The sequence below is a fragment of the Hemitrygon akajei genome, chromosome 3, assembly GCF_048418815.1.
Source record: "Hemitrygon akajei chromosome 3, sHemAka1.3, whole genome shotgun sequence".
NCBI lineage: Eukaryota > Metazoa > Chordata > Chondrichthyes > Myliobatiformes > Dasyatidae > Hemitrygon > Hemitrygon akajei.
Genome location: NC_133126.1, coordinates 146,484,643 through 146,500,342, shown reverse-complemented (window position 1 = coordinate 146,500,342; position 15,700 = coordinate 146,484,643).

Sequence of the window (15,700 nt, the reverse complement as noted above, 5' to 3'; positions counted from 1 at the left end):
TGCCAGGGCCCCTGCAATTTCAACACTAGTCTCCTTCAAGGTCCGAGGGAATACCCTGTCAGGTCCTGGGGATTTATCTACTCTGATTTGCCTCAAGACCGCAGGCACTTCCTCCTCTTTAATCTGTATAAGTTCCATGACCTCCCTACTTGTTTGTTTGTTTCCATAGACTCCATTCCAGTTTCCTTAGTAAATACAGATGCAAAAAAACATATTTAATATCTCTCCCATTTCTTTTGGCTCCATACATAGCCGACCACTCTGATCTTCAAGAGGACCAATTTTATCCCTTACTATCCTTTTGCTCTTAACATACCTGTAGAAGCTCTTAGGATTATCCTTTACCCTGACTGCCAAAGCAACCTCATGTCTTCTTTTAGCTTTCCTGATTTCTTAAGTATTTTCTTACTCTTTTTATACTCCTCAAGCATCTTATTTCCTCCCTGTTGCCATGAAACTATTTACTCTGCCTTTAAGTATACCCAATGACTTGACCTCTCCAGTCATTTGTAGCAATGAATTCCAAAGATTCATCATCCTCTGGTTAAATAAATTCTGCCGCATTTCTGTTCAAAAGTGATACCTTTCTATTCTGAGGCTTGCCCTCTGGTCCCATACTCGGCCAATATAGGAAACATCCTCTCCATATCCACTCTATCTAGGCCTTTCAATATTTAGTAGCTTTTAATGAGATTCCCTTACTCTCCTAAACCCCAGCAAGTACAGGCCCACACTCCACATACATTAACCTTTTCATTCCCAGGATCATTCTCGTAAACCTTCTCTGGACCCTTTTCAATGCCAGCACTTCTTTTCTTAGATATGGGGCTCATAACTGCCTACAATACTCCAATGCCTTTAAAACCCCAGCATTATATCCTTGCTTTTATATTCTATTCCTCTCAAAATGAATGCCAACATTGCATTTGCCTTTCCTACGGCCAACTCAGACTGCAGGTTAACCTTTAGGGAATCTGCACTAGGTCTCCCAAGTCCCTTTGCAGCTCTGACTTCTGAATTTACAGTTAAGACAACTGACATAAAATACTTATTCAGTTCATCCACTATTTCTTTGTTCCACTTTACTATCTCTCGAGTGTTATTTTCTAGCAATTTTCTCTTGCCTTTATTTTTCTCTTTAAAATAACATTTGGTATCCTCTTTAGTACTATTGGCTAGCTTACCTTCATATTTCATCTTTTCTCTCCTCATTGCTTTTTTTTTTACATGCCTTTTGTTGGTTTTTAAAAGCTTCCCAATCCTCCAGTTTCCCACAATTTTTTGTTTTATTGTATGCCCTCTCTTTTTCGTTTATGCTTTCTTTGACTTTCCTTGTCAGCCTCGTTTTCCCTTTAGAATGCTTCTCCTTCATAGGATGAACTGATCGTGCGGCTTCCGAATTACTCCCTGAAACTCTAGCCATTGCACAAATAGCAGCAGCAAATATATGTTTCTTCAAATTAGTTGCCGATAATGTCTCATTATGCAGACTTGATGAATGCAAGCACAATCTGAAGAGAATTCTCAGATTTCATTTCATATATCAGCTTCAAAGTGTTTCTGAGTCTCTATAAACAATAAGTATGTAAAGTCATTTATAATTATAAATGTCATATTCAGCAACTATGCCCGCATTTATAATCAAAAAGTCAAAAAATAGACAGTTAAATTGTGCTACCTGAGAACACGAGGAAAACATGTCCTCAGTAAGTTAACACATCAGATGCGGTGAGGAAATGAAATTAGCTTTATTTATTTCTTGAAGTTACTGAGTTTGAACAGATTTTTGCACTTCAACATTGTGGTTAAAGAACAACTTCATTTATACCATACTTTTAATGTAACAGAATATGTAGCTATTATTGTTAAGACTCCATAATGACAGTGTTATCATTAAATATATTTGTTGATCATCAGCCACAGATGAAGATATCTAATATAAATTCTGGTAAAAGATAAAGAACTTAAATGAACTTTTATTTCTAATCAAAATGCCACAGATATCTGGTGACATTTCATGTGGCAACACACACAAAATGCTGGTGGAACGCAGCAGGCCAGGCAGCATCTATAAGGAGAAGCACTGTCGACGTTTCGGGCCGAGACCCTTCATCAGGACTAACTGAAAGGAAAGATAGTAAGAGATCTGAAAGTAGCAGGGAGAGGGGGAAATGCGATGTGATAGGAGAAGACCGGAGGGGGTGGGATGAAGCTAAGAGCTGGAAAGGTGATTGGCGAAAGTGATACAGAGCTGGAGAAGGGAAAGGATCATGGGATGGGAGGCCTCGGGAGAAAGAAAGAGGGAGGGGGGAAGCACCAGAGGGAGATGCAGAACAGGCAAACAACTAAATATGTCAGGGATGGGGTAAGAAGGGAAGGAGGGGCATTAACGGAAGTTAGAGAAGTCAATGTTCATGCCATCAAGTTGGAGGCTACCCAGCCAGTATATAAGGTGTTGTTCCTCCAACCTGAGTTTGGATTCATTTTGACAGTAGAGGAGGCCATGGATAGACATATCAGAATGGGAATGGGACGTGGAATTAAAATGTGTGGCCACTGGGAGATCCTGCTTTCTCTGGTGGACCAAGCATAGGTGTTCAGTGAAACGGTCTCCCAGTCTGCGTCGGGTGTCACCAATATATAAAAGGCCACACCAGGAGCACCGGACGCAGTATACCACACCAGCCGACTCACAGGTGAAGTGTCGCCTCACCTGGAAGGACTGTCTGGGGCCCTGAATGGTGGTGAGGGAGGAAGTGTAAGGGCAGGTGTAGCACTTGTTCCGCTTACAAGAATAAGTGCCAGGAGGGAGATCGGTGGGAAGGGATGGGGGGGACGAGTGGACAAGGGAGTCGCGTAGGGAGCGATCCCTGCGAAAAGCAGGGGGGGGGAGGGAAAGATGTGCTTGGTAGTGGGATCCCGTTGGAGGTGACAGAAGTTACGGAGAATTATACGTTGGACCTGGAGGCTGGTGGGGTGGTAGGTGAGGACAAGGGGGACCCTATCCCGAGTGGGGTGGCGGGCGGATGGGGTGAGGGCAGATTTGCAGGAAATGGGAGAGATGCGTTTGAGAGCAGAGTTGATGGTGGAAGAAGGGAAGCCCCTTTGTTTAAAAAAGGAAGACATCTCCTTCGTCCTGGAAGAAAAAGCCTCATCCTGAGAGCAGATGTGGCGGAATCGGAGGAATTTTGAGAAGGGGATAGCATTTTTGCAAGAGACAGGGTTGGAAGAGGAATAGTCCAGGTAGCTGTGTGATTCTGTAGAGTTATAGCAGGTATCAGTAGATAAGCCGTCTCCAGAGATGGAGACAGAAAGATCAAGAAAGGGGAGGGAGGTGTTGGAAATGGACCAGGTAAATTTGAGGGCAGGGTGAAAGTTGGAGGCAAAGTTACTGAAGTCAACGAGCTCAGCATGCGTGCAGGAGGCAGCGCCAATGCAGTCGTCGATGTAGCGAAGGAAAAGAGGGGGATGGATACCCGTATAGACTTGGAACATGGACTGTTCCACAAAGCCAACAAAAAGGCAGGTATAACTGGGACCCATACGGGTGCCCATGGCTACACCCTTGGTTTGGAGGAAGTGGGAGGAGCCAAAGGAGAAATTATTGAGAGTAAGAACTAATTCCGCTAGACGGAGGAGTGTGGTGGTAGTGGGGAATTGGTTAGGTCTGGAATCCAAAAAGAAACGAAGAGCTTTGAGATTGTGTGGGTGGGGGTTGAGGTATATAGGGACTGGACATTTCATGTGGAGCATTTTCAATAAACTCAGTACTTTGCAGTTAAATCTTTATCTTTAAAAAAATATATTGATTATGTAGCATTAGACCACCATGCTCTTTGAACAAAATGGTTTCTAATGGACGTTACCTTAAAAATTTTCAAGTAAAATGCCTGCATTTGTACTACTTACCCCAAAAACATCTATTTTGAAATTGAAAATAGAAAACTAAAATAGACAGCGGGACAGGCAGCATCCATGAAAAGAGAAGCAAATTTAATATTTCAGGTTGAGGATCATCATCAAAATGAGGAAGGATTTCTAAAGCATTAATTGAATTTTCTTTCCACAGAAATTGTTGAATCTACTGTATATTTCAAGCATCTGTTGTTTTTCCTTATATGATTTTCAGATTCTTTTCTAAAGTGTACCATAGATTTTTATTGGACATTGCGCAGTTCACATTTGCTGAACTTTTGGAACACAGCAAACAGTAAGGTAAATACACAATAGGACTGGAAAACAGCTCATCCTAACTTGGGCTTCTAATTACCAGCATCATGTTCAAAGCCAAACCTGAGTCAATGCATGCAATTAGATCAGCAATCTGATTTGAGCATATACACTCAGTGGCCAGTTTATCAGGTTGCCAGGTGCAGAAGTGGAACCTGGTGTGGTCTTCTGCTGCTGTAGCCCATCAGCTCCAAGATTTGATGTGTTGTACATTCAGGAGGCTCTTCTGCATAACACTGCTGTAACAGGTGATTCTTTGAGTTTCTGTCGCCTTTCTGTCAACCAATCTGGCCATTCTCCTCTGACCTCTCTCATTAACAAGCCATCGTTAACAGAACTACTGTTTATTGCAATTTTTTTGTTTTTCATACCATTCTCTGTAAGCTCTAGAGACTGTTGTGTGTGAAAATCTCAGGAGATCAGCAGTTTCTGAGGTGCTCAAACCACCAGTCTGACACCAACAGTAGTCAAAGTCACTTAGATCACATTTCTTCTCTATTTTCATGTTTGGTCTGAACAATAACTGATCATATTTGTATTTTTTATGCATTGAGCTGCTGCCACTAACAAGCTGGGGTAGGGGTATACATAACAAAGTGGCTAAAGAGGGCACTGTCCATTCTTCATCGTTCAGGGTAAAGAATTAAGAACTCCAACAATATCAGAAGAGCTGATGTAGCTCAAGGGGAGATGTCAAAAAATAAGCAGGAAATGTGGTATTGTTGCTATCTTCCAGATTCTATAAACTATTTTATAAAACAAAACTAGAAGTGTGAATGTAATCCATTGCTTGGAAATAGTCAGTCCAAAAATAAATACAGCAGGATTAAAACTACATCATATTTCCTAAAGGTAATGACCCAATAGTATTTATGAGCACTTTCATTTGGAGTGTTCTGAATTTAGTAAGGTTACAACTCTCCGAGAAGTTGCAGCCAAGGCAATATATATTAGATCCTTTAGAATAGTTTGAAGCCAACTAAAATGCAATGGAAACACTATCCAGTAAAACTAAATTACTTTGATTTATATATAATCATACAAATTAACAATAAATTATTCAAAATTGCTATAAAGTACTTTCCAAAGTATATCACTGCCCAGTAGTTTCCTCAACCATCTGTGGCTGGACCTATAAAATAGTTTTTGTCTGGATAAAACAACAATTGTATTGAGGAGAAGTGATCCTAATGGAAGATTAGGAGCAGTGAGAGATGATAAATAAAGGAAGGGCTGCAATTTAAACATGACTATAGTTTCAAGACCTATACTTCCTTGACAGAATAAAACAGGCAAGGCAATTGAAAGCAGTCAGTAGAGCTGCTCTACCAGCTAAGTTCAGTTAAGTTCAGGTTCACTGTGAGCTGCTTGTGCTAACAGCGCACATATGATGACATATGTACATTTTACTCTGCTTAAGAAGTATTTAGGCTAAAATAACTAGCTTTCAAAAAGGTGGAATGACATACTACACATCACAAATGAACAATGATCACAAATTACGAATTTCCACTTTGCTTCATTATTTTGCGTTCCAAAACGCTGGTTAATTAACATCATATTTTTCACGGGGAAGAAATAGAATATTTCAATTTTTTTTTTCACATGGAAGGTACAAAGTAGCAGGAAAAAACCACTGACAATTACGTGCCATTCCTAGGCCCTAGGATTTGAAACTATTTCCAAAAAACTGATATATGTACTCCCAAATAGAGTTTTTGGGTTTTATGATTCAGAAATGTAGTCAGCAACATTGTGCAGAAGTTTAGTAGCAGGTGTTGAATGCTGAGAATAGTACATTTTATTTTACACCTAAATTTAAATTGAAGTGTAAATTTGTCAATGTGAAATGTAGGGTCACTTATGACCAACCAGATAAGTGGCCTAGAGTTAATTTTAACATTTAAAAATCCTAAATTTGTTTTGGATAAGAGTTTAAAATGTTAAAATTCTGAAATAGGAATTAATATCACTTTGAACCCATAAACTTTCAGCTTTAACAAGTGATGGGCTCACTTTCAGATTCCAAGTGGGGCTTGAAACATCGTCACAGGGCTGCACACTTCCATTTTTAAGGGTCTTTTATTTTACTCAAAACAAATAATACAAGTTGACATTCTTTGTGAACGAAAATACAGGAATGTTTCCTCTATAATTAACAAGCTAACCCAAATATTTCCACAATCAATCAAAATTCACTGCTCCATCCCATTTTTTTCAATCATGCTATGACCTTCAATTGCAAATTCATTCAACATTCTAGTGACCCCATGATCTTTGATCCAATCACCTTTCACAATTTCCAATCACAATCTACTCAATAGCACTATGTTACCTTTGTGATCTTTGACTTGACATTTCCTGTAGTCTTCCCCCATCATAAGTAAAGCTCCTTGCATTCAGTTGGGCTTAGAGGTAGCAAAGCATCGAAAAAATCTTTAGGAATTCAGAAACATAACACTCCTGTTCACTCAAAAATACATAGTTCAGTAAATATCCTGGACACATAATCGATAATATGAATAAAATGCACAGACAAGAAAGAAACCCAAGCCCAATAAATTAGAATTTAGATCACTAAAGTACAGTATAGGCCCTTCTGCCCGAAATACTGTGCCTACATTTTAAGCTACACTAAGGTCAATCTAACTCTTCCCTCATTTTACTCTTTTACTCATTGATCAAGTGAGCTCCTGATTAAGCAAATTTTCCTTATTACAATTATCAGCGGATTTCTGGAAATATGCTCCCTAGCTATTCACCTTTAGTTTGTTAAATTAGATTCTAAAGGTGTAAATTGGCTTCAAATCGTCCAATTTAATCCTTCCTTTGTTGGCAATTCTGCTGTACCTACTTGGCAGCACAATATTTTGCTATTTGTATAATTTGTGCCTTCTGTGATGGCTCTGTTGAGGGAATTTGCTGTCATAGAAACATAGGAACATAGAAAATAGGTGCTGGAGAAGGCCATTTGGCCTTTCGAGCCTGCACCGCCATTCAGTATGATCATGGCTGATAATCCAACTCAGAACCCTGTACCTGCTTTCTCTCCATACCCCCTGATCCCTTTAGCCACAAGGGCCATATCTAACTTGTCCTGTTAGATAACTTGGCCATGTCCTGTTCACATTAATAGGCTCTGGGAAGCAGGAGTACAATTGCACTTGTGGTTAAAGAAAAATAATCGTACCACAATGGAACTGCAGCAGAACAAAACGGATGCTTAGAGAACCATAGTAACTTACACCTCTGAGATCACCATTAAAGTTGACAATTTTGTAAAATAAGTACTGAAATTCTCTGAGGAGCAAAGGGAAATCTTCAGCTTGGCTCATCAGGTCTAATTGAACTAAGTTTTTGCAATGCAATTAAAAACTAATTATGATTCAGAGCTGTCACTGGGGATCAGAATTCACTCTAGATAATCCTGCAGACCAATGGAAGATTCTACTTATGCTGATGAACATTGAAGTTTTAGCTATTCATGCCCCAGCAGTATCCAGTACAAACCCCAAGGCCTTTAGACATCCTTTAGCATAAATGCACTGGATTTATTTAAGGAAATGTACTGTTGTGAGGCAAGATCATGCATCTAAAAGTGGTAGACAAATGGGTGGAATGGCTCATTCTTAGGTGACTAACAAAGAAGCCTGAAAATGACCAAATGAACAAGAGCCCTTAAAATACATTCTGTTCGAGCATTTTAGTGGTTGGATATATTTATACCACAGATCACCATCTGTGCAGACTTCTCAGTAACTCATTTGGCTACTGCATAAAAAAATAGAGTAACTTCACAGGGAAAAATTATCTTTAACATGAAGTGAAGTGTTGAATGCTCTAAACAGTATTTAACAGTAGATGGTAGCATACTTGACATTCAGCATTATATTGCTCACTTGTCCCACATATCTCATGGTGCAAAATATTAACACCTCTAGTGGTACAAAGTGATGCTGGCTATTTGTCTTATTAAACCAATAAATCTCTGTTATAATAAAAGTCAATAAAATATTCACAGTGATCTAACAGTTGTTTCACATTTCCTTAAGGCTTTTTCTGTTCAATATTGGCAGGATTAAGAGGTTTGAAGATAAATGTAGGACAAATACTGCAAAGATCATTTTTCAGAAATGGGCGCATTGCAGCTAAACTAATGTTAAAAAAAACTAACACAAGAGGGAAAGCTTCCAGAGGTGAAGGCCTCTGTAATTAACCATTTCAAAATAATAAAGGACACAAAATTTGTAATGATAATTATTAATATTAATAATAATATTAAAATGAATAAATTTAATAGTGACGTTTACTTATGTTTCCTCTGATGCGATTGATGTTTTGTGTTATTGCATGAAATTGTGTGTTTTGTTAGTTTGTAGTAAAATGTAAGTTGTTGCATTAATCCAGGAATGGTAAGAAGGTCTAAAGCTATGAATGCTGATCCATGTCAAGTATTGGTGTTGTTAGAAACAAAAATAACCAGCAGGCTAAAACTTGCAAAACACAAGTAACTGGTTCAAAGTTCAAAGTAAATTTTTTTTGAAGGATTTGGGGGTTGATGTGCCTGTTCTGTTTTTGTTCATTTTTTTGTGCAGGGAGTGGGGATTTCAGGGTTGATGTTCGTGCTGCCTTTCTTTCTGTCCTTGGTTTCATGGCTATCGGAGAAGAAGAATTTCAGAGTTGTATACTTTGATAATATATGAACCTTTGAACTTTTATTTGTCACCATATTCATAAGAGATTTTGCAGATGCTAGAAATCCAGAGCAACACAGTTCCTTCAGCATTTTGTGTGTGGCTCTCTGTCATGTGTCACCATATACAACCACGGGATTCATTTTCTTGCAGGCATCACGGTAACTCCAAAGAACTACTATACAATTGATGAAAAACTGCGCACAACAAAGATGGACAAGCATCCGATGTGCAGGAGACAACAAATTGTGCAAAACAAAAAAGAAAAAAAATATTCAATAAATCAGTGATTGATATTGAGAGCATGATTGTAGAGTCCTTGAAAGTGAGTCCATAGGTTGTGGAATCGGTTCAGTGTTGGGGTGAGTGAAGTTATCCACTCTGGTTCAAGAGCCTGATGGTTGAGAAGTAATAAATGTTGATGAACCTAGCTGTATGGAACCTAAGGGTCCTGTACCTCTTTCTTGATGGCAGCAGCGACAAGAGAACATGGCCTGGATGGTGGGGTCCTTGGTGATAGATGCTGCTTTCCTCTGACAATACTCCTGTTAGATGTGCCTAATGGTTCAGAGGGCTTTATCTGTGATGGACTGGGCTATGTCCACTACATTTTTGCAGGCTTTTCTGTTCAAAGGCTTTGTTGCTTCCATACCAAGGCTGTGATGCATCGAGTCAGTTTGTCAAAGTTCAGAAGACATGTATGAAACACCTTAATTGTTTATATATTTACAGATCTGAAGTAGTCCTATCGTGGCAGTAACGAGAGCAGCATGCTTCCTTATAATGCTTACTATGAATTATCTAAGTAGTTGATGTCACATTATTCAATTCTCAGGTGGCATTTCTAATAGAAGATAATTATTGCACTCCAGCACTCTGGGAATCATTAAACATTATAATACCATTAGCAAACTGTTTCAAAATAAAGTCCAGTAACCGTATACTGTATTTTTGTCTGATAATGACTAATGTTACCCTCTAATTAATATGGTCAACGAATATATTAAGGGCTGATCTTTATTCAGAAATGCTGATTTATTTTTGCAGATGTTGCAGGTTTTGTAAATCCTTATGGTTGTACATGTTATCCCAATTAGTTCATTATCACTCTTGCTTGCTTCTTTTTCTCTTTTCAATCCACCACTAGCCAAGTTAAAAATAAAAAGCCGAGTCTCGGAGCTATGCCTTAGAAATGTCCTTTGCACAACATGAACCTTAGATCATACAGCAAGGGGTGAGCTGCAAAATCAGAACATCTTAATACCAATCACTTTAGAGGAAAAAATGTGTGCATCATCTTAAGGAGCAAGCAGATGTTGATGACGTTGATGTATTAGATTATCAATGAGGCAGAGGAATTGAGATAGCATGCTTCCCTAACTTTGCAGTTACCCATTATTTCCCGCTAATTTTTTTGCTATTAAAACGCACTCATTTTGTTCAAAATATTTGTTTGGTAAATATTTTATGTGGACTTCTTTCACTTCCACGATGACATTAGTCTGCTTGCAAAGAATTAAGACAATTCTACATTTCAATAAGCATAAATATACCCAGATAAGCTCTAATGCAGTAAAATCGTGAAAGGAAGATGGATAGTGGTGTCCCTAAATAAAACAAAGTACAGCTATAAATAGTGATAAATTTGACACTAACTCATGCTTTCATAATTTTAAAATAAACATCATTAATTTGCACTTGATGAAGCAAAATAAATTTAGATCACTCTAAAATTTGTGTTTAATGCTAATAACATAAATCTCAAAGGCCTTCTGCATTGATTTTCCTCTGGAGAGCAATGAACTATAACTAGATAGAACAAGGTAAGTGTTTGACTGGGAATAAGATAAAGATGAGATACCAGCCAATATTGGTGATACTAAGTTTGCAATATAGTGCCAGGTTAATTAAAATAATAAAAGTTTTATTGTGCTCTTTCAGCTGGCTGGGACCTTGAAATATGACAAGGGATAAAATATTGTCCCAGTATCCTCCAGTTTCCTGTAAGGAAAACCAATCTGTCTGAACCAATGGAGACAGGGAAGGAAGCTGTTTCAATGTATAATTTTACAGAACAACTTAAGTCAAACAGCAGTGGACAACATTCCATTTTCTGCACCGTACAATCCCTCCCAGTGTAGTTACGGATCCAGACCACTGGCAGCATGAAAAGTGCTGAAGATTTGATCTTGCTGGCAGGTCACGTGGAGTACCTTGCCAAAGCATGCAGTTTCAATTATTCCACAGCATAAATTAAGCACAAAGTGTCCTTCAACATGTTTCTGTTTGGGATTCCCTCCTGGATGCCTATTAGATAAATGGTACAGAAGTCCACATTTGGAACTTTTGCCTCAGCAAGGATCTGGACCCATCGCAATTTGCCTGTTGCCACAATAGGTCAATGGCAGATGCAATCTCAAAGGCTCTTCACACGGCTTTAGACCACCTGGACAACACAAACACCTACGTCAGGATGCTGTTCATCAACTATAGCTCAGCATTTAATACCATCACTCCCACAATCCTGATTGAGAACTTGCAGAACCTGGGCGTCTGTACTTCCCTCTGTAATTGGATCCTCAACTTCCTAACCAGAAGACCACAATCTGTGCGGATTGGTGATAACATATCCTCGTCTCTGACGATCAACACTGGCACATCTCATGAGTGTGTGCTTTGCCCACTGCTCTACTCTCTATATACACATGATTGTGTGGCTAGACATAGCTCAAATGCCATCTATAAATTTGCTGACGATACAACCATTGTTGGTAGAATCTCAGGTGGCGACGAGAGGGCGTACAGGAGTGAGATATGCCAACTAGTGGAATGGTGCTGCAGCAACAACCTGGCAATCAATGTCAGTAGGATGAAAGAGCTGATTGTGGACTTCAGGAAGGGTAAGATGAAGGAACACATACCAATCCTCATAGAGGAATCAGAAGTGGAGAGAGTGAGCAGCTTCAAGTTCCTGGGTGTTAAGATCTCTGAGGATCTAACCTGGTCCCAAAATATTGATGTAGTTATAAAGAAGGCAAGACAGTAACTATACTTTATTATGAGTTTGAAGAGATTTGGCATGTCAACAAATGAGCTCAAAAACTTCTATAGATGTACCGTGGAGAGCATTCTGACAGGCTGCATCACTGTCTGGTATGGAGGGGCTACTGCACAGGACCAAAAGGAGCTGCAGAAGGTTGTAAATCTAGTCAGCTCCATCTTGGGTATTAGCCTACAAAGTACCCAGAACATCTTTTACGGAGTGGTGTCTCAGAAAGGCAGAATCCATTATTAAAGACATCCAGCACCTTGGGCATTCCCTTTTCTCACTGTTACCATCAGGTAGGTGATACAGAAGCCTGAAGGCACACACTCAGCGATTCAGGAACAGCGTCTTGCCCTCTGCCATCCAATTCCTAAATGGACATTGAATCTTTGGACACTACCTCACTTTTTTAAATATACAGTATTTCTGTTGTTGCACTTTAAAAAATAATCTATTCAATATATGTATACTGTAGTTGATTTACTTGTTTATTTATTATTATTATTGTTATTATTGTTATTTTTCTTTTATTTATTATTTTGTTCTCTGTTAGACTAGGTATTGCATTGAACTGCTGCTGCTAAGTTAACAGATTCCATGTTACATGCTGGTGACAATAAACCTAATTCTGATACTGAGAAAGTGATTTGTTTTGGGATGAGGCAATGGTGACTCATGGGTATGAAAGGAAAGACTGTGATTCATGTCATGATTGGTCATTGAGAGAGTGTGATAGATCATTGGTTAGGCGGGGAGTGGGATTGACAGTCATTTGGCCTTGAATATGTCAAATGGAAGCTAGGGTTTTTTAAGGCATAGATTCTGGTTGATGTAGTGCAGTGGGTTAGCAGTTACCAATCCTGCTTCACATCTCCAGGGACGAAGATTCAGTCCTGATCCCTGGTACCGCCTGTGTGATGTCTGTACATTCTCCCTGAGACTGCATTGGTTCCCATCAACTGTTTCAGTTCTCTTTCATTTATCAAAAATGTGCTAGTAGGTTAGATGCCCATTAGCATTACTGCATGGAAAAGGAACCTGAGGGAAGTGGATGGAGATGTGAGAGAGCATAAGTTGCAGGGCTACAGAAAAACAAAGATTAAGGAATGAGAGTGATACAATTATTTAGCATAATTCCATCATGCTCTTGACAGAGGAAATTGCCTTTTGAATCATAATAAATAAGTAAATAAGAATGTTTCATACAAGTTAAAGGACCAGGCCAATATGAATAAGGGAAGTGTTGCATTTCTACTCTGCAAAATTAGGCAGGAAGTAAGATGCCCATTTTCTCAGGTTGAAAATAGCACAGAGCACCCCTCTATCCTGAGGCTGTGCCCTCTTGTCCTAGACTCTCTCACTATGGGAATCATCTTTTCCACATCTACACTATCTAGGCCTTTCAACATTCAAAAATTTCAATGATATCCCCCCTCATCCTTCTGAATTCCAGTGAGTACAGGCCCAGAGCCATCAAATGTTCCCTTTCATTCCTGGAACCTCCTATGGACCCTCTCCAATGCCAGGACACCTTTTCTAAGATGAGGGGCCCAAAACTGTCCACAATACTCAAGGTGAGGCCTCACCAGTGCCTTATAATGCTTCAGCATCACATCCTTGTTCTTGTACTCTAGACTTCTTGAAATGAATGCTCACATAGCATTTGCCTTCATCACCAACAACTTGACCTGCAAGTTAACCTTTAGGGTGTTTTACACAAGGACACCCAAGTCCCTTTATATCTCAGATTTTTGGATTTTCTCCCTGTTTAGAAAATAGTCCACACTTTTATTTCTACTACAAAAGTGCATGACCATGCAGTTTCCAAAATTGCATTTCATTTGCCACTTTCTTGCCCATTCTCCTACTCTGTCTAAGTCCTTCTGCATCCTACCTGTTTCCTCAACACTACCTGCCTCTCCACCAATCTTTGTATCATCTGCAAACTTGGCAACAAAGCCATCTATTCATCATCTAAATCGTTTAAATACAGCATTAAAAAAAATGGTCCCAACACCAACCCCTGCAGAACACCACTAGACACTGCCAGCCAACCAGAAAAGGATACTTTTATTCCCACTAGCTGCCTCCTACCTATCTACCTATCAGCCAATACTCTAACCATGTTAGTAACCTTCCTGAAATACCATGGGTTGTTAACTTGGTAAGCAGCCTCTTTTGTGGCACCTTCTCAAAGGCCTTCTGAAAGTCCAAAAATATACAACATCCACTGCATCCCTTTTATCTATCCTACTTGTAATCTCCTCATAGAATGGTGGGTCTCTCTTCCCACCATTACAGATATTTACACTATACGCTGCATCCGCAAAGCAAACAGCATTGTGAAGGACCCCACACACCCCTCATACAAACTCCTCTCCTTCTTGCCATCTGGGAAAAGGAACTGAAGCATTCAGGCTCTCACGACCAGACTATGTAACAATTTCTTCCCCCAAGCCATCAGACTCCTCAATACTCAGAGATTGGACAGACACCAACTTACTGGCCTCTACTGTGCCTATTGTCTTATTTATTATTTATTGTAATGCCTGCACTGTTTTGTGCACTTAATGCAGTCCTGGGTAGGTCTGTAGTTTAATGTAGTTTTTTCTGTGTTGTTTTTATGTAGTTCAGTGTAGTTTTTGTACTGTTTCATGTAGCACCATGGTCCTGAAAAATGTTGTCTCGTTTTTACTGTGTACTGTACTAGCAGTTTTGGTCAAAATGACAATAAAAAGTGACTTGACTTGACTTGAACAGGTTCATCAGGCAGGATATTCCCTGAAGGAAACCATGCTGACTTTGTACTATCTTGTCCTGTGTCACCAAGTACTCCATCACCTCAATCTTAACAATTGATTCTAACATCTTCCTAACCACTGAGGTCAGGCTAACTGGCCTATAATTTCCTTTCTGCTGCCTTCCTTCTTATTTAAAGAGTGGAGTGATATTTTCAATTTTCCAGTCCTCTGGCACCATGCCAAAGTTCAATGATTTTTGAAAGGTTATGTCTAATGCCACCACAATCTCTAATGCTACCTTTTTGACTTAGATGACTTATGTACCTTTAGGTCTTTCAGCTTTTTGAGCACCTTCTCTCTTGTAACAGTAACTGCATCCACTTCTCTTCCTTCACACTCTACATCAGGCATACTGCTACAGTAGTGTCTTCCACAATGAAGACTGATGCAAAGTACTCACTTAGTTCATCATCCATCTCCTAGTCCTCTGTTATTATATATCCACTCTCATTTCTCTTTTATTTTTAACATACTGTACTAGAAAAGACTTTTACTATCCACTTTGATATTATTTGCTAGCTTGCTTTCATATTTCATCCTTTCCCTTCTAATGATTTTTGGTTGCTCTCTGTAGGATTTTAAAAACTTCCCAATCCACTTTCTTCCCACTGATTTTTGCTTTGTTGTATGCCCTTTCTTTTGCTTTTACAATAGTTTTGACTTCCCTTGTCAGCCATGGTTGTACTATTTTACCATTTGAGTACTTCTTCAGTTTTGGAATACACATGTCCTGCATCTTTCTCATTTTTCCCAGAAGCACACACCATTGCTAATCTGCTGACATCCTTGCTTCCAATTTACTTTAGCCATCTCTTCTCTCATACCACTGTAATATCCCTTACTCTACTGAAATACTGCTACAACAGACTTTACTTTCTTCTGATCAAATTTCAAGTTGAACACAATCATATTGTGATCACTGGTTCCCA